Source organism: Meles meles, chromosome X (genome assembly GCF_922984935.1).
Source record: "Meles meles chromosome X, mMelMel3.1 paternal haplotype, whole genome shotgun sequence".
NCBI lineage: Eukaryota > Metazoa > Chordata > Mammalia > Carnivora > Mustelidae > Meles > Meles meles.
The window spans coordinates 78,538,001-78,558,464 of record NC_060087.1 but is presented as its reverse complement, the minus strand read 5'-3'; the positions used below and the strand labels follow the sequence as shown (position 1 = coordinate 78,558,464).

At 36.4% G+C, this 20,464-nt stretch overlaps 1 protein-coding gene and 1 non-coding gene across 4 annotated transcripts in view; one reads left to right on the top strand and one right to left on the bottom strand.

The window, feature by feature from the left end:
* The window catches only part of DIAPH2 (diaphanous related formin 2), a 1,125,504-nt gene that overhangs the window by 174,650 nt on the left and 930,390 nt on the right, over positions 1–20,464 (bottom strand). The gene's annotated exons all lie outside the window — the stretch shown is intronic.
* Positions 16,999–17,105, top strand: LOC123935664. The gene has a single exon (XR_006816951.1). It is a non-coding gene; the product is annotated as a U6 spliceosomal RNA (small nuclear RNA).

Sequence of the window (20,464 nt, the reverse complement as noted above, 5' to 3'; positions counted from 1 at the left end):
AGCTGATTTTTCAGCTTTTATAGTTCCTCTACAAATCAGCTCAAATCGTATTTTTTGAGGCTTAGATTAAGCAGCTAATTGTGTACCCCCATATTAAATACATGGTCTCTGCTAGGATTTTCTAAAGGGATAAATTATGGTATCTGAATACACCAGACACCAGTTATATATCCCCTTGCAGACTATGAAATATATATTAAAGTTATTTTCAACTGAAAAAAAAAACTGAAAAAAATACTTATTTTATTTTTCTTTCCTCCCCATCCATTAAAGCCAGCTTATAAATGTAGAACAGAGAAGATGAGACATATGGCCAGGACAGAAATGAGTCAGGACTGTGATTAACATCAAAAATATATCCTGTACAAAGGTAGCTCCTGGGTCACATTTATTTTATTATTTTTTAAGATTTATTTATTTATTTGGGGGGTGGAGAGAGCTCATGCATGCATGAGTGGGTAGGAGGGGTAGAAAGAAAGGGAGAGAGAGAATCTTGAGCAGACTCCCCACTGAGCATGGAGCCAATGATGCAGGGCTTAATCTCACAACCCTGAGATCATGACTTGAGCTAAAACAAAGACGTTCATCTGACTGAGCTACTCAGGTGCCCCCAGTCTCTGGTCACATTTAGAAGGATTCTTCTACACTGTATCTTAGGACCTAAAGTATAATTCCACAGGAAAAGTGTAGAAACTAGTATACTAGTTTAGAAAGAAGCCTATTAGAAAGAAGGAACAATAGTTTAGAAAGAAGCCTATTAGAAAGAAGGAAGATTGTATAGGTTTTAAATCTTTGTGTCATAACAACAAAAATAAATTAGTGTAACTATTAGTAGATTTTTAGAAATAACTTACCTTGGAATTAAATGAGAAACACAGGGCTTTAGATTATGGAAATGGTGATTAACATCTGAAACTTCTGAAATCATTTTTATGATAGACTTTTCATATCAGTTATTCTTGATTAAGTAAAGCATTTATTGTTCTAAGCCTTAGAAAAAGGGTGGCTTCGGCTCAGGTCATGATCCCGGAGTGCTGGGATCGAGTCCCGCATCGGGCTCTCTGCTTGGCGGGGAGCCTGCTTCCTCCTCTCTCTCTCTGCCTACTTGTGATCTCTCTCCTTCAAATATATAAATAAAATCTTTTAAAAAAAAAAAAAGGGTGTGTTCATGAGATTATACTGCTTAGAATGCTTATTTTAGCTTTAAAGTTGTCTTCCATTCCTCTTAGAAATTAGAAGAACTAATCTAGATAGATTAATTTAAAGGGAGAAATTAAGATATTTTAATCTACAGAAAAAGAAAAAAATATATACAGTACTTTTCTCAAACCACTTCTTAAATAAAGCATATTTAACCCGATGATTTTGAAGTTGTCAGAACTATATTCATACATACCTACACACACACACACACACACATACTCAAGCTACATAGCCATCACAGTAAGACAGTGCCTAACACCAACACAAAACCAGGCAAATACCAACAGATTTGGTAAACCTACTTGATTGGCTTTTGCCTGTATTTGCAGCGCTGACTCTGCACAACTATGGTGAAACAACAACAACAAACAAGGATTAATGAAATTGGCTGGTTTGGGGAGAGGTCTATGATAGGGCGGTGTTCCCAGTCTTCTAAAAGCTCTAAATTCACCTACTTAGTTTTCAGTGTGTCCATAGCATTTCAATCTTATTTTTTCTATGTGGGCATAAGAAAAGAAATGTATACTGATCATAGTTATAGTAGTTTAAGTAAATGGGAGATAGAATTTTTTATTTAACATTTCAGTAAAGAACCCAACCAAATTATTTTTTAAGTCACATAACTGGCTAACTAGCTTGAATTGGGCATTTTTATTTCCTATACTTTCTTATAATTCTGATGCTATAAGTAATGTGAATGACTTTTTAAAATAACCTACATGTATAGCAAATGAGATCTACCCTCATCAATGTGGTTGCTGTGGGACTTAGAGAACCGTTGCTTGATTCTATCATTGTGCGAGCCGTTTGTGAAGTGTCTCTTTGGAAAATATTTAGAGTCAGCCTCACATTCTTTTCAATAGTTTCAATGACAACACATCTTGGATCTTTTATAGTAGGCCTGAGTTTTGGAAAATAAGACAAGTATTTCAGAGCTAAGCAGAATAAATAAGGTGGGTAATTAGGCCATGTAATACTAAAATTTGGTTAAAAACTACAAAGAATATGATATTGAATTTCTTCTTTAGCTCAAATCATGGCACTTTGAAGAACATTTATTTGGATAAATAAATTCTTGTTGGGCTGGTGTTAAGAACAATATATTCATTAAAATATAAATAAATGCATAAATGTGTGTGTGTCCAGAATTGTAAAGCTGGACGGCATTGTTCATTTTACAAGTAAGGAAATGGAGTCCCAGCACCTAATACATTCCTAGTAAAGTACTTGGTATGTGGCAAGTGCTTATTAAATGGAAAAAATATTATCTATGTAGCCCAAACGATGATCTGTGGAGAAATACACAATATATTTAAAACAGTGTTATAGTACTAGAATTAGGGGTAGAGCAAACATCTGTCCATTTGCTTACCCTTCCTGTATTTCATTCTCAGAGAATATGCTCTTCCGTATAGTTCCTGGAAGAGGCAGCAATCTGATGAACCATGTGATCTTATTCCTGCCCTGTATGATTGAAACAGGTTGGACACCTGACCCAAGGGAACAAATCCATAGGCTAGGCTGTGCCAGTTAGATTATGTCACAAGAATTTGGTCAAAGAGACCAGTATGTAAATATTAGCACTTGAAGTAAGGGTCAAGCTTTATTCCCATCTATGGCAGTCATGCTTAAACAAAGGAAACCAATAGAGAAAAAGAGGAGACAGAGATGAATGAGAATATGGAAGGACAGAGAAAACAACTTGTATTTCAAACTTTTTTCAGCTTTGTTTCCAGTCCAAGGAATTCTATGGTCTGACTGCTGTTTCCTGTCCTTGCAGGTCCAAAAGGTTGCCTATTATGTCCTTGAATAAATTCCACTTAGTTCAAGCGAGTTTGATTTCTATACCTTATAACCAAAAGAGCCTGAACACAATGTGTTATTGGGCTTCCATTTCCTGCTTTAGCTTTTTAATAACAAAAATTAGAAAAATAATTTTTTAAAGATTTTATTTATTTATTTAATAGATATCACAAGTAGGCAGAGAGGCAGGCAGAGAGAGAAGGGGAAGCAGGCTCCCTGCTGAGCAGAGAGCCAGATGCAGGGCTCGAACCCAGGACCCTGGGATCATGACCTGAGCCGAAGGCAGAGGCTTAACCCACTGAGCCACCCAGGCACCCCGAAAAATAATTTTTAAAGTGTTTGTGGAATGACCAAATGCCCAGGGATATTAAGTGATTTCCTCTAAGTCATTCACACAGTGGCAGGGGAAGGATGAGAAACCAGATTTTCTAACTCAGCATATAGCACCTATTAGTACAAAATGCTGGTTTAGGGCACAGACCCTCGAGATACATAACCTTGGAAATGCTACTGAACCTCTTCTTGCCTTGCCCCCCCCCCCAATAAAAGGAATAATAGGACTTAACTCATCCAATAGGATTGTTGTAAGAATTAAATAAATTTTTATATAACATGAATAGTAAGTAATAGCTGATTGAACCTGGGAAGGAATCTGACCTAAAGGGCAGCCATCCTAGGCTCTAATGCAAAAAGGGGGGGGGGGGCATCAAATAACATTCCTCTCACAAAAATGTGGAACTGGGACCAAGAGTCCTTGTCAGGAGCTTGAAGGGGGCAGTTAGACCAGGATAAGCAGAGTTTCCCTCCAAGCACACGATAATCAAAGTACTCTTTTTAAAAAGGCCCATGAGGGGCGCCTGGGTGGCTCAGTGGATTAAGCTGCTGCCTTCGGCTCAGGTCATGATCTCAGGGTCCTGGGATCGAGCCCCATCGGGCTCTCTGCTCCGCGGGGAGCCTGCTTCCTCCTCTCTCTCTGCCTGCCTCTCTGCCTACTTGTGGTCTCTCTCTCTGTCAAATAAATAAATAAAATCTTTAAAAAAAAAAAAAAAGGCCCATGAACTTGTGCTGTGTGGCATCCCAGAGACAACTTGCATGTAGAATGAAGATCCCATTTCCAGGGATCTAGGTCTAGATGTAGGATATTTCCTGTCCTGAATTCCCTTGAGCCTTTCTTTATCTCTCCAATAAATGCTTAATTTATATAGCTTCCAGTTATAAAATAAATAAGACAAAAAGATATATTATGCAGCATAGGGAATATAGTCAACAATACTGTAACAAGTTTATCTGATGACATATAGTAACTAGACTTACCTTGGTGACCATTTTGTAATGTATATAAATATCAAATCACTGTTATACACATGAAAATAATATAATTATTATATGTCAATTACTTTTCAATTTAAAAAATAGCTTTTTGTTCCTTACAATCAACAAACACATAATTAAGTAAAATACTTATTAATATTACCTCAAGCTTTAGTATGAAAAGAAAAAGTAATTACATATGCAGGGCATAGGCAGTAAGCCTATGCCTACTTCTCGTTTCCCATCTCAAACATATTTCTCCAGTGTTTTCATACTCTTTCACAGCATCATCAATCCAATACTCTCATTTCTCTCTTTCTGTGTAAAAGTGCTTTATCACCATCTTAGCACCAAGAACTAAATGACAAAGGTCTTAAGAATGAGTAATTAATCATTCTATACCCATTTAGCGTTATTGGATTAATTTTGTTTAACATGACAGATAATAGTTTAAGCCTAAATTCTTCCAATGAAAATGTGAAAATGGTCTTTACTGATGTCCTTCACCCTTAGAAGGCTAGCCAAACTTCAAAGCTTGTCTATAATTAGTACATTGCAAAAAAATTTTAAAAACAGCAAAACAGCAACCTGAGCACAAACCAGAAGAAAAAGAAGACTACTGCAAATTGTAAACAAGTTCAGATGATTTATAGGAATAGAATTCTACAAAGCTCCCTTAATGCCAGGATATAAACAGTTTTTAGTGCTATTTAATTAAATGATAATTATAAAACTTATTGAACTGAACGAGAATTAGGACTGTCAGACAAATGCTTGTAAGGGGTTAATTAATTCACATGAACCACAGAGCTCAGCTGAAAATGGCCTCATTATTCTAAACCACCAACTTATCTGCTTCTTACTACTATTCTTTCTCCATCACATTTACCCTGTTACACCCTCACCCCCAACAACAAATGTCAGGAGGTAGAAATATTTAAAAAGAAATGTGAACTGAAGGCATTTTGCAAGGGTACATCAGGGGTACAAAGATGTCTGCTGGAACACTGAAATGAAAAGAGCATTTATTAGCACACCATGGCTCGTAACATTCCAAAGGGCTCAATACTTTCACTATGTACACAAACATATCCCTTTCTCCTTTTCAAATGCCTCATTAGAGCTAAGCCTGAAGCTTTTCTCTTAAAAAGCTTTCTTCTGAAATTATTACTAATCTGAAGTTCCCTACAGGCCAAAAGTATTACTACAGTCAAAATGCATCAATATGTATATATACTTACGTATTCTCTTTTACACTCTTTTAAAAAACAAAGCATTTAGTCGGGACAGTAAAGAATTTATAAACTCTATATAGAAAAGCCTAGGGGAAGATGGCAATATCCCAGACTCTAAGGAAACAGTTCTTAAAGCTTATTAGGTGGGTGTAGGAAGCTGTAATAGGATTATGAGTTTTGGTTTAGCCTGTCCATCATTTCAAAATCCCCATAACTAAAGGGAGTATCTTCACAGGGGTCTGAGTTTAATATTGAAGCTGCTTTATTTAATTCTTCCTATTTTATAATGCTTGAGTGCTAATTAGTTCCATCTACTTTCTTCAGGCTTGTCAATAAGGCAACTTGGAAGCCAAGAACCTACTGAATTATGGATTAACCAGTTCTGTAACAGCATGTTCAAGCAACCTAGTTAGCTACTCCGAAATGTAATATGATTATGGGCACAGGAAAGCATAAAATACTCTTCTGTTATCTTCTACTTAAAAGCAGGAAAATAAACCCCTATAAGTAAACTGTTTATTTTTGATGTGTTAATGAACATTTTAGATATGAAAACTAAAATAAATAACTTTTACTTTTGTGTGTGTCAAACACAGCCTATTAAATTCACAATATCCAAAATATCTGCTACAAAAAGTGGGAACTAGTTTAAAATTTTTTTGGAACACAGATACAAATTTTAAGGATGGAAAAGACTGAAATTGAGCCTGACTAACATGAGTCCCCTCTACCTTCCCTTTTACTGAACCTGCATCCCAACCTCCCTGAGCTTTCCATCACTTTATTACTTTGGGCATTTCAATTGACTCCTTTCTCCTACAGCTAGACTCTAGAATCAGTCCCTTAGGGTTACAAATTGTGGAGTTAGAAGGGAAGTTAGAGATAAAATTATGAAGCCCTCTCATTTCATAAGGGAATTAACTGAGATCCAGAGGTGACCTATTTCATAGGTGATAGCATAACTAGAAAAAGATTCCACGTTTCCTGATTCCCTGTTCAATGCACCTTCACTTCTACTTACCATCATAACCATCCCACTCAACCATGTCCAGACTTGCTGGCTTCAGTAGGCTGCTGAGGCACCCCTCCCTGAGACATTAGTTTCCTTAGCCTCAGGGAATCAAGCTGCGATTGAGTACTAACAAGACTTAACTTGGCTATGTCTATTACTATTACGTGCTCCCTGGCTTACTCCTCAAGTGTATCCAAACTCCTCTTGACTCCACAGGCTTCCAATTCTACACTCCTTTACTCATTCCTAAAAGATGATCTTGTCTTCTAAATTGTAAGAATGAGTCTATCCCCCAAGTTTCATCATCTGCCTTCATCTAGCCATCAATTATCTTCTGTCCTGTCCATCTTTGTGGTAGAAACACCTCTCTTTTTTTTCTACCCCTGAAAGTTAATGCTATGTTTCTTCCCTTCCTATGAATACCTTCAATCTCCCCCTCTTAACTGTAGCCTTCTTTAAACCAGAGCTAAAAAAATTAATTGATAATGATTAATAATAGCAGTAACAACAACAAGCTAATACATACAAAGTGCTTATGATGTACTAGGCACCATTTTAGGCACTTTGCAAGTATTAATTCATTTAATCCTCAGAATAACCTATGAGGTAAGTATTTCTATTATGCTTATTTTACAAAAAAAGGAGACTGAAATAGAGGCTGAGTACCTTGCCCAAGATACACAAATAAGTAGTGGTAGCGGCAGGATGTGAACCCAGACAGCTAAGCTCCATAGTCTGTATTCCTAATCCTCACACAGCTTCTTTTATATTTGCCATATCTACACCATCACTTGTTAGCTTATTATGTTGGACAACTTACTGAACTACTCAGTACCCTTATATGTAAAATAAGAATAATGTTACTAATCTTAAAAGACTGATATGAAGATTAAGTGAACTAGAAAACATGTGAGCCACCATGCCTGGTATATTAAATGTCAGTTTAAAAAAATACTACACAGCAGTACAAAAGAATAAGGAAGATAACTACACATTCATATAGAAGAATGTGCAAAATACATTGTTAAATAACCAGAACAAGGTGGCAAATAAATAAATGCCAGTTAATATAATGGTAATAATGATTATATTATATATAATGTTATATATAATATAAATATGGGAAAACCCAAAAGACTCCACCCCCAAACTATTAGAACTCATACAGCCATTCAGTAATACTTGTGGCAGGAACAACTAAGTCTAGCTTTTACTACCTAAATATTCAGGGATAACCCTTCCAGAGGGAGATAAACTTTATTATGTGTTGAAGAAATGCTTACCAAGCACTGTTCTAAGTACTTTACCAATGTTAACTCATTTAGTCCCCAAAACAACCATGAGGAGAATCCTACTATTATTTTAATTTTTTGAGGAATCTCCACACTATTTTCCAAAGTGGCTGCACCAACTTGCATTCCCATCAACAGTGTAAGAGTGTTCCCCTTTCTCCACATCCTCTCCAGCACTTGTTGTTTACTCTCTTGTTGATTTTGGCCATTCTAACTGGTGTAAGGTGGTATCTCAATGTGGTTTTGATTTGAATCTCCCTGATGGTTAATGATGATGAACATTTTTTCATGTGGCTGTTAGTCATTTGTATGTCTTCCTTGGAGAAGTGTCTATTCATGTCTTCTGCCCATTATTTGACATGATTATCTGTTTTTTCAGCATTGAGTTTGAGGATTTCTTTATAGATCTCAGATATCAGTCCTTTGTCTGTAGTGTCATTTGCGCATATTTTCTCCCATTCCATGGGTTGCCTCTTTGTTTTGTTGACTGTTTCCTTTGCTGTGCAGATGCTTTTGATCTTGATGAAGTCCCAAAAGTTCATTTTCACTTTTGTTTCCTTTGCCTTTGGAGACATGTCTTGAAAGAAGTTGCTGTGGCCGGTGTTGAAGGTATTCAAATTGGCAAAGAAGTCAAACACTCTCTCTTAGCAGATGACATGATATTTTATATGGAAAACCCAAAAGACTCCACCCCCAAACTACTAGAACTCATACAGCCATTCAGTAATGTGGCAGGATACAAAATCAATGCACAGAAATCAGTTGCTTTCTTATACTCTAACAACAAAAATATAGAAAGGGAAATTAGAGACTTGATTCCATTTACTATAGCACCAAAAAACACAAGATACCTTGGAATAAACCTAACCAAAGAGGTAAAGGATCTGTACTTGAGGACTACAGAACAGTCATGAAAGAAAGTAAAGAAGACACACAAAGATGGAAAAGCATTCCATGCTAATTGATCAGAAGAACAAATATTCTTAAAATGTATAAACTGTCCAGAGCAATCTATACTTTCAATGCCATCTGATCAAAATTCCACTGGCATTCTTCAAAGTGCTGGAACAAACAACCCTAAAATTTGTATGGAACCAGAAAGGATCCCAAATCACTCAGGAAATGTTGAAAAGAAAAAAAAAAACAAAGCTGGGGGCATCACGTTGCCTGATTTCAACCTTTACTACTCAGCTGTGATCACCAAGACAGTATGGTACTGGCACAAAAAGAGACACACAGACCAGTGGAACACAGTAGAGAGCCCATAAATGGATCTACAACTCTATGGTCAAATAATCTTCAACAAAGCAGAAAAATATACAGCAGGAAAAAGTCTCTTCAATAAATGGTGCTGGGAAACTTGGACAGTTATGCATAGAAGAATGAAACTTGACCATTCTCTTAACCATACACAAAGATAAACTTGAAATGGATAAAAGACCTCAGTGGAATCCATCAGAATCCTAGAGGAGAACATAAGATATGTTTATCCATATGAAATGGATTAAAGACCTCAAAAAGAATCCATCAGAATCCTAGAGGAGAACATAGGCAATAACATAATAATAAATAAATTTTAGTGAGTTCCTGATTTAAACTGGGGCCAGGAGGCAGGGAGGGGCACAGTAGGCCATGAAATGTGAACACTGGATATTTGTTAGTAAGGAAAAATTTTTTATAAGATATGATAGAATTATTTGGTTATGTTAGAAATAATACTATATATACTAATATAAAATAATATTTTATGAATACACATAGAATTATTTACTGATGAAAAAATACAATGTCTAGGACATACTTGAAAATATCCAAGGGTGGGAGTATAGACAGAACAAGATTGACAATGAACTGATCATTGTTGAAGCTAGATGCTGGGTTAATTCTATTTTGCTGGGTTAATTCTATTTTGTATATATTTGGAAATTTCACAATAAAGATTAAGGGGAAGATAGGACTGACTGACCCTCAAGGCCTCATAACAGATGAAGCAATTCCAATTAAACCAACCTCTCAGGAGAGGCAAGTTCTCAGTAAGTCACATAAGGTTCTTCTATGGGTGTCATTGCATATAAATTCATACATTGTATATACACACAGATATATACGTATCTCTTCTTTGGTGTGGGCATGTCATTTCTCCCCAGCTGGACATAAGGTAGTAGCTTGGAGACCTATTTTCATTTATTTATTTTTTGGTTTATTTATCATTGAACTTGGATTTTAAAGTACAAGAAAGACCTCAGCATTTCTGTAAGAAAAAGAAATAAAGCAAGACATTAAGAAAAAAAGAAACAGAGGATAACTCATGATGCATGATTCTGAAGGGTATAAGAGGAGTGAAAGGACTAGTACAACGTGGGCCTCAGGAAGGGGTACAGAAAGAAAACGAGGGAGCTTGGAACATAAGGTAATTTACTGAGCCTGTTCAGAATGAGTTTTAGTTTGAGGGACTGGAGAGGATAGAACAAATCTGGAACAACTACCAAGGCATGTGATTTGGTGAACAATGGATAAGGAGATTGCTAAGCAGTAATGAAGACTCAATTAATGCTACAAGCATACTTCATACATAAAAGATGAATATATAATACTTTAGATTTTTCCATAAGGAAATGAATTCACTGTTAGCATTTATTTTGTTTTGTTGTTATTGTGTGATTTTATCTTTAAGAGGAGAGGATTGAATAGCAACCGTGTGCATCAACTGTAACAAAACTAGCAAGGATATATGATTCTAAATATTGTATTCCTTATGTTCTATACTTTTTCTCAGGAAGCTTTCAAAATAGCTTGAATAATTTATGATTTGATTTTCATAAACTGCAACAGTTGGGAAATATGTAAATATTTCTTCTCTTACTTTGTGCAAAGTAAGTCCAAAAAAGCAAGGGTCAATCTACAAACACAATATTGAACAGTAAAAGCCTCACATCTGAGGAAAATAAGATATATTTTAACATCTAACTGGGCCATTTACAGAAGAATAAAGACAGTCACTTAAACATTTGTTGCCATGGGCATTTGAGAATAATATCTCAATAAATAGCTATGGACACTTACTTAGGAGAGGAAGCTTAGATATAATAATATTGCATAATTTAATAGGACACATAGCTACAGAACAATTTCATTTTAAGATAGAAAAAGCTAAAATAAGATTTCTACTATCCAGAAACCTCAGAGAATGAGTTGATTTGGATAGCTGAGTGTTTATAAATTTTAAATACTAACACTTTTTATCTCAGCCATTTGTATAGAAATGTTTCACACATACACATTTTGCTGCATACAAAAAGAAAATCTACAGAAAATTCGTCATTGCTGATTTACATAATTATCATTAACATCAAATACTGTGCTGTTCTCTAAATCCAACAAGGTCCTCAGGGCATACTTGAGGTGTGTCTATTTTTTCTTTAAATAGAGCAGAACTACTCTGTGTTTAAAGTTCCTTTTCATCTTAAAAATGTTTTTAAATCCTATTTTATTTATTCTGATGATATAAATGGTCATGAAAGAGAGTTATGAAACACTGGAAGAAACTAAAAAGCACCCACAGTACTATGAGGACTTAATATTTTGATGTATTTCATTTTGATTTTTTCAACAACTACATACATAGTTTTACTTGGCTGAGACCAGTTGCAATTAATTTTGAATCCTATGTTTTTTCTTTGTAAGATGTTATCTGTTTTGATGATTAGTTAATCTCCTCCACTGGAATCAGCATATTAGCAATCACTTTTTATTGCTGTGGGTGGGTCTCAACATACCCACCACCTCAATATTACTATGTTGTGTCATATTTACTGAGGGTGAAAAACAAACAAAACAAACAAACAAACAAAAAAACAAACAATAAAACACCAGAAAACCAGGATGGCAATAGAGTGGGATAATCCTAGGCTTGTCTTGTCCCATGAACACAGCTAGATAACTATCAAATAATGCTAAATATCCCAGAAATCAACCTGAAGACTGACAGAACAAATTCCACAACTAAAGGGAGAGAAGAGCACATCGAAGGACTGCAGAGATAACTGGATTTTCTAACAAAAAGAAGGCAGAGACTTATATAAAACACCAGGGTAAGAGGAATTTACCCAAGATGAAAGAAGACTATAAGCCCACAGCCAGAGATCTAAGTGAAACGGATATAAGTAATATGCCTGATGGAGAATTTAAAGTAACAATCATAAGGATACTCAATAGGCTTGAGAAAAGAATAGAAGATATCAGTGAGGGATGCCTGGATGGCTCAGTCATTAAGTGTCTGCCTTCGGCTCAGGTCATGGTCCCAGGGTCCTGGGATTAAGCCTTCACTGGGATCCCTGCTTGGCGGGAAGCCTGCTTCTCCCTTCCCCCTACCTCCACTTGTATTCCCTCTCTCACTGTCAAATAAATAAATAAAATCTAAAAAAAAAAAAAAAAAAGACATCAGTGAGACCCTTACCACAGAGACAAAAGAAATAAAAAAGAATCAATCAAAGATGAGAAATGAAATAAACAAGACAGGAAACAGGTTTGATGCAATGAATACTAGGCTGGAAGAAGCAAAGGAATGAATTAGTGACCTAGAAGACAAAATAATGGAAATTATGAAGCCGAAAAAAAGAGAGAAAGAAGAACTATGAAACAGGAGGACAGACTTAGGGAACTCAGTGACTCCACCAAATGTAAAACAACAACAACAACCAAACCACACAAAAGCATTTGCATTATAGGAGTCCCAGAATAAGAGAGAGAGAGGGGTAGAAAACTTATTTGGAGAAATGACAGCTGAAAACTTCCCAAATCTGGGGAAAGAAACAGACATTTAGATCTGGGAGGCACAGAGAACTCCCATCAAAACCAACAAATGCAGGCCACACCAAGATATATTATAATTAAATTTGCAAAATATAGTGATAAAGAAAAAAAATCTTAAAGGAGAAAAACAAAAGAAGCCCCTAACTTATATGAGAAGACCCGTAAGGCTAGCTGCAGATACTCTTACAGAAAGTTGGCAAGCCGGAGACAGTGGCATGATTTATTCAAAGTGCTGAATGGGAAAAATATGCAGCCAAGAATACTCTACCTAGCAAGGCTGTCATTTAGAATAGAAGGACAGATAGAATCTCCCAGACAAACAAAAACTAAAGGAGTTTGTGACCACTAAACTAGCCCTCCAAGAAATATTAAAGGGGACTCCTTGGGTGCAAAGGAGTGACCAAAATGACAAAGATTAGAAAGGATCAGAGAAAATCTCCAGAACCAATGACAAAACAAAAAAAATGGCAATAAATACATATCTATCAATAATTACTCTGAATGTAAATGACTAGACATTCCAATCAAAAGGCATAGGCTGTCAGAATGGAAAAAAAAAAAAAGACCCATCTCCATGCTGCTTACAAGAGACTCTTTTTAGACCCAAAGACACCTGCAGATTGAAAATGAAGGGCTGGAGAAATATTTATCACACAAATGGATGTCAAAAGAAAGCTGAAATAGCAATACTTACATCAGATAAACTAGACTTGAAAATGAAGACTGTAAAAAGAAGGGCACTATATTAATAATAAAGGGGACAATCCAATAAGAAGATCTAACAATTATAACTATTTATGCACCCAGCCTGGGATCACCCAATATATAAAATAACTACAAACATAAAGGAACTCATTGATAATAATAGAAGAGTAGGGGACTTTAACACCCCACTTACATCAATGGACAGATCATCTAAATAGATAATTAACAAGGGTGGGGAGCTGGGTGGTGCAGGGTATTAAGCACCTGACTCTTGGGTTTCAGCTCAGGTTGTGATCTTAGTGTTGTGAAATTAAGCCCTGAGTCAGGCTCCATCACTAGCAGATGATTTCTCTCTTCCTCCGTCCCTCCCCCCACTTGCTCTCTCTGTTTCTCTCAAATGAATAAATAAATCTTAAAAACAGGAAAGAAAGAAGGAAACAATAGCTTTGAATAACACACTTGACCAGATAGAATTAACAGAAACTTTAAAAACATTCCATCCTAAAACAGCAGAATACACAGGTTTTTCAAGTGCACATGGGACATTATTCAGAGTAGATCACATATTAGGTCACAAGTAACCCTCAACAAACACAAAGAGATTGAAATAATGCCATGCACCTTTTCTGACCACAATGCTATGAAACCAAAAGTTAAGCACAAGAAAAAATTTGGAAAGACCACAAATATAGGGAAGTTAAACAATATGCTACTAAACAATGGATAGGTCAACCAGAAAATCACAGAAAAATAAAAGAATATACGGGAACAATTGAAATTGAAAACACAATGGTCCACAATGTTTTGGAAGCAACAGAAGCAGTCCTAAGAGGGCAGTATATAGCAATACAGGCCTATCTCAAGAAAAATCTCAAATAAACAACCTAACCCCACATCTGAAGGAGCTAGAAAAGATAAACAAAAGAAGCCTAAAGACAGCAGGAAGAAGGGAATAATAAAGAATGGGGCAGAAATAAATGATATAGAAATTTAAAAAACAATAGAGCAGATCAATGAAAGCGGGAGCTGTTTCATACAACACAGTTCATTTTACCAAGTCTAATTTTCAGAGGTTTTTATAATTAATATTCATCCTCCAGACCTCTACCAAGAAAGAAACCAACCAAGTTTATACTTCTAAAGCCATTTTTAAGGGTGTTGTAGGTTAAAAATTGTATACATACTAATTCATGGCATAAACAAATGCCCCCATATTTGAACCATTGTAAAAACTGAGCTACACAACATGATTTTATAATATCTTAGAAGATTTTTACTTCTTGATACCCATGTGCAACTTCTATTAACACTGAAGACAGATTTATTTTGTTCACCAATAGATATATACCCATATATATATAACCAGTTTTGATCCTGAAGAACAGCACAAAAGTCTGTTTTTTAAGCCTAAGGCTTACTATCCTTCATCTAGATGCCTCAGCACTCAAGAAACTTTAACTGGTATTTGCGCAATACAGAACATTCACTTGATATGCATACACACATACACAAAGCAGCTGCTTTATAGGCTTAACCATGCTACATAATGCTGAGGACAGAACATAATAAATACCACAGTCAATTGAAATTGCATAAGCAATTTTAGCAAGTACAATGTAAGACATACACCATTATTCAATGCCAAGTATTTTCACCAGCAATGGTGAGAAGTGCCAATGGAGGGCATAATGGGTCTCTCTAAAGAGCACCATGGGGGCACTATTCAGATATAGGTCCTCCCATCCTTTGTTCCTCTAACTATAGCCCTCAGTCCATGCTTGTCATTTGAGTGGGGATTTAGTCAGATGAAATTCTCTAGGATTATAGTAGGAATTGTTTTGTTAAAAGCCTGATCACCAATGGAAAATACTACCTTCTCCTATCCCCTAACAATCTTCCTTTTGAATGACCATCCATTGTGTCACAAGATAAAATAAATTCATATTGTGCAAAGTTGTTTACCTGCTAGTTAACCAGGAAATACTATTGAATTTTATTACTTTAATTACGAAAGCCATAAAATAAAATGCATACACAATAAAAAAGATTATTTAACAAATACCTATTTTCAAATTGCCTTGGAACTGTTTATGGAGTGGTCTGGCCTAAAGCAATTACTAAAACCAGATTTGAATGTTATTATAAATAGGTATAAGCTTTCCTTACATAACCCATATTTATATTATCAATAAAAGCTGAGACTTAAAGCTTGCAGTAATAACTTTGTGGAGAAAGTAGGGCAAATTTATTATCTATGATCCTTTCTTTATCTCCCCCTATTACATCTGGGATACCTGTGTAGTACTTAAGTGATATGACTAAATCTTATTAGTGGAGGGTTTTTCTATTTTAAGCACAAATCTGGCATTTACATTGGGCTCTCTGCTCAGCGGGAAGCCTGCTTCCTCCTCTCTCTCTCTCTCTCTCTCTCTCTGCCTGCCTCTTTGCCTACTTGTGAACTATGTATGTCAAATAAATAAATAAAATCTTAAAAAAAAAGAAAGAAAATGTCAGAAAATTAAGCAAATTAAAAGATACTGTCAATAGCATGCAGTACTGTCAAAGGACTATAACTCCAGTTAAATAGTATCAGGAATGGGTAATAGATTTTTGAAAAGTAGATACCAAGGTGAGAGAGACAGTTCATGTCAAAACATAAAAGATATTTAAAGCACAATAGCTATTATATTAAGCCATCAGTCCTTTGATTATTCTTTTATCGTTTGTACAGCTGACACAGCTGTGTACAAATAGCAGTAAAAATCTGAGGTTTTTAAATTACCAGCTTGTACCAGTGCTAACCATGAAGCATATCCAATGCTAGCATAAGTAAGAATCATCTCCAACTTAATGCATTGATATATCTTGAAATGAGCTTATTTAGGAAAATATAAATGACAAAAACTGTTAATGATATATAATTTTTTCAAAGCAGGCTTATTTCTTTTTATTTTAAAGATTTTTTTTTTTTAAGATTTTATTTATTTATGACAGAGAGAGATCACAAATAGGCAGAGAGGCAGGCAGAGAGAGTGAGAGGGAAGCAGGCTCCCCGCCGAGCAGAGAGCCCCACGCGGGACTCGATCCCAGGACCCCGAGATCATGACCCGAGCCGAAGGCAGCGGCTCAAACCACTTCCTTCCCTGAATGTTTAAGGGGCAGATAGTCAGTAATATAAATTATTCATATGAATTCTGTTTCAATTAGCCAGAGAAGAGTCATAAAAATGAGAAAAAAGAATTTTTAACTTTGTTGGTTTAGAAAGAAAAAGATTTATACCCTAAGAAAATATTAGTTTCTTTGTTCTTCTGATGTGGAATCCTGACATTAAAGGAGTCAGAAGAATAGAATACTTTGGAGTACATAATGAATTTCTCTGTTTAATAATGAAGATGTAGCTCTGTGTAATCTAAAATTAATTTAAAGTTAGTGAAAAGAAGTAATATTCTACTATCTCTGTTTTGTTCTCTCCTATTTAAATTTAACAAATAGTAGCAGCTTTCAGGAGGACAGCAGGCACAAAAGATTCAAATTAGATGTCAAAGTTGAGTAAGTCAAGTTTGCCTTCTATTATTTGAATGGGATTTAACTAATTTGTTGAATAACCTTTTTTTTTCAAATTATCATGCTCACTTTGGCAGCACATATACTGAAATTGGAATGATACAGAGAAAATTAGCATCGTCCCTGCACAAGAATGACATGCAAATTTGTGACAATTATTTTCTTCTCAGTAAAACTTAGAGCTCTACAGAATGAACTTCAAAAGCACTGACCATTTCATAAACAGCTTGACATTCAGATTGAAAACAAGATGACAAGTGGATGGAAAAGGAAAGTGGTAGAATTACATAAAAGAAATACACTGGAGGGAGCGGGCTAAACAACGCAACTCAGCTAAATCCTTTTACCCTCTGCCACAAATGCAAGTAAAATAAGAGCTTTTCATGTGAAGCAATGTAGTCCTATGACAAAGTATCATGAAAAATGTACCAGTGGCTTGTTTTCATTTTAGCTACATTTCTTTTTTTTTTTTTTTTAAGATTATTTATTTATTTATTTGACAGACAGAGATCACAAGTAGGCAGAGAGGCAGGCAGAGAGAGAGAGGAGGAAGCAGGCTGTCCCCAGAGCAGAGAGCCCGATGCGGGGCTCAATCCCAGAACCCTGGGATCATGACCTGAGCGGAAGGCAGAGGCTTTAACCCACTGAGCCACCCAGGCACCCCTATTTTAGCTACATTTCTGACATCTATGGCCTGTAGAGATATTCCCTGTATACATACACAGGTAACTGTAAGGACCTATTTAGAAACTGTTCCTGCTCCCCTTCCCCCAGGGGATTTACTTGGAGACAATTCCTGGAAACCAGCTCCAGGTAACAGCCCAGATACAAGGGTGGGTCAGGCCAGGTGGAGACATCCCACAGTGGGGGTTTGCATACTGTCTCCCTGGTTACCAAAGAGTAGGGACCCCCGCCCTTTGGGAGCCTTTTTGGTGCCAATCCTAATCAAGGTGTAATAGGCCGGTTCTAATGTCTACTAGGGTAAATTGCAATTCAATTGGTCACCTAGCATTGCTGTGGGGTTTCCTGTGTGTGTTACATTTTCATTGGCCACCTGTGCATGGCCAGGCCCAACCACATGGCCTTTGCCCTTAAAAGCTAGTCTGTGAAACAGAGAAGGGTTGCCCTCTCTTGTAAGAGGTGCGGCCCAGAACGTTCAGTTAAATTCTGGATGCTTGGCACGAAATAAAGCTTTGCTTGACCTTCGCCTTATATCAGTCTCGCTCCTTTAATCACGGACCCATTATTTGGGCATAACAGTAACAAATGCATTGTGTGTCATCTCTAAAGTCATGTTACTGTGACTATATTCATACAGCCCCTGCTTTGGGTTGTTTTCCTAATAGAAAAGATTGATTTGTAATTATTCATTTATACTTTCGCCCACTCCCCATTACTCCTACAGACTGCAGAGTCAACCAATGTAGAACAAGTGAACAAAGAAACAATGTGCTTTAGAAAATATGACTGAAGCATTCATATCATTTAAGAGAAAAATCCCAAGAATAAAAGAGCTTGGGTCTACCTTAAAGCAGGAACTTCCCTGCAGAGAGAAATGGGAAGAAATGAATGCACATAATACCACTGCAGCTGCAATATTTCTGAAGTAGGACACTCAGAAAAGGGCACAAGGTAGTCACATTTCTAGAAACACTGCCTTTAAAGCCTCTGCAAAAGACTTAGCAGCTTAGTGGGAAAAAGCAGCATGTGAAGGAAAAAGAAGAAACATGAAAGAACAGCACTGCAAGGAAATTTGCTTAAACTAATATTAGAAAGAAAATATTTCAGAAATGGTTTCCTCTAATAATCACATGCCCTAAGGCTAGAATAAAAGGTTATAGCTAATTGGTACAAAAGCAGGTTTGGACACACAGGAAATAGAATTCTGTGATGAATTCTACCCAACCACTACCTTTCTTACCTTCAACTATGCCAGGACAAGTTCCACATGTTACAGAACCCAGGAAAAAAGGCAAAGGAAGCCATACTTCAAAACTGAGCTTCTTTTCCAAGTTTTATTTAATTATTTTTAAAGATTTATTTAGTTATTTGACAGAGATAGAGCACAAGCAGGGGTAAAGGCAGGCGGAGGGAGAGGGAGAAACTGGCGCCCCACTGAGCCCAACCTGGGGCTTGATCCCAGAACCCCGGGATCATAACCCCAGCTGAAGGCAGACACTTAATTGACCGAGACACCCACAAGACAACTTTGCCATATTTAACTTTTCTGGCCAAATCAACTAGGAGAACAAAACATATCTGATGGTCAAGAATGGAAGTTGTAGTTTAAAAAGCCATGCCTAATGCATAATAAAAGAGCTTTCACATGACTTGATTAAAAGTCATGATTGAGGACACCTGCGTGGCTCAGTCGTTAAGCATCTGCCTTTGGCTCAGGTCATGGTCCCAGGGTCCTGGGAGTGAGCCTGGAATCGGGCTCCTTGCTTGGTGGGAAGCCTGCTTCTCCCTCTCCCACTCCCCCTACTTGTGTTCCCTCTCTCATTGTGTCTCTCTGTCAAGTAAATAAAATCTTTAAAAAAAAATCATGGGGCACCTGGGTGGCTCAGTCCGTTAAGCATCTGCCTTAGGCTTGGGTCATGATTCCAAAGTCCTGGGATCAAGCCCCACATGGGGGATCAAGGGGACTCCCTGCAGGGGCTCCCTGCTCTGTGGGGAGTCTGCTTCTCTCCCTCTCTCTGCTCCTCCTTTGCACTAGTGCTCTCTCTCTCTCAAATAAAATCTTATAAAAAAATGATTGATAAAAGATGCTACTTTCTAAGGGCCATGCTTTGATTTGGAAAAACCGGTAAGTATACACACTGCAGAGTCTCACTTTTACTGAAGTTAGCCTCCAAGTTAAAAAAAAAAATGAATGAACAGAGCTGCATGTTTTCAAGATGTTAGAGAAAAATTAACTTATCAATTAGTTTATAAGACAAGTGCTTTTAAAAAATATTTTATTTTATATGCCTAATTATAAAGATTTCTCCTTAGTGTAGAACTTCATTATGACCTATTAGAGTAAAATCCAATACATTATTTGAATGTATGTGGAGAGCAAAATTTTCTGTAAAGTCTTAACACTACTTAACTACCCTACTTACTGAAATCCCACTTTTTCCTTTTCATGGAATACGTTTATAACTGTCAGGCTGTAATCAACTGCCCACTGTTGTCTGAGGAACTTGTATGAAAAGGTATTTTCCCCTTTAATGTTTTTTCTTTCCAGAGTGTATACATTCTGAGAGCACAAAAATCATGCAGTCATTTCACAAATCTCTGTACTACTTGATGAAATAATTTTTATAAGTATACAAAAGGTTCATCTGCTTGATGCTTTATTCACTACCAGGAGTACTTATAAATTCCAGCAGTGATGACATTATAATCCTAAAAAGTCTGGGAAACAAGAGTCCATCCAGAAACTTTTCTCTATCCCTTTGAAATATCCTTCATTGACTCTTCCCTGACACCAAGAGCTGAACAATTTTATGTAAAGTAAGAAATAATTTATTCATTAAGTATTA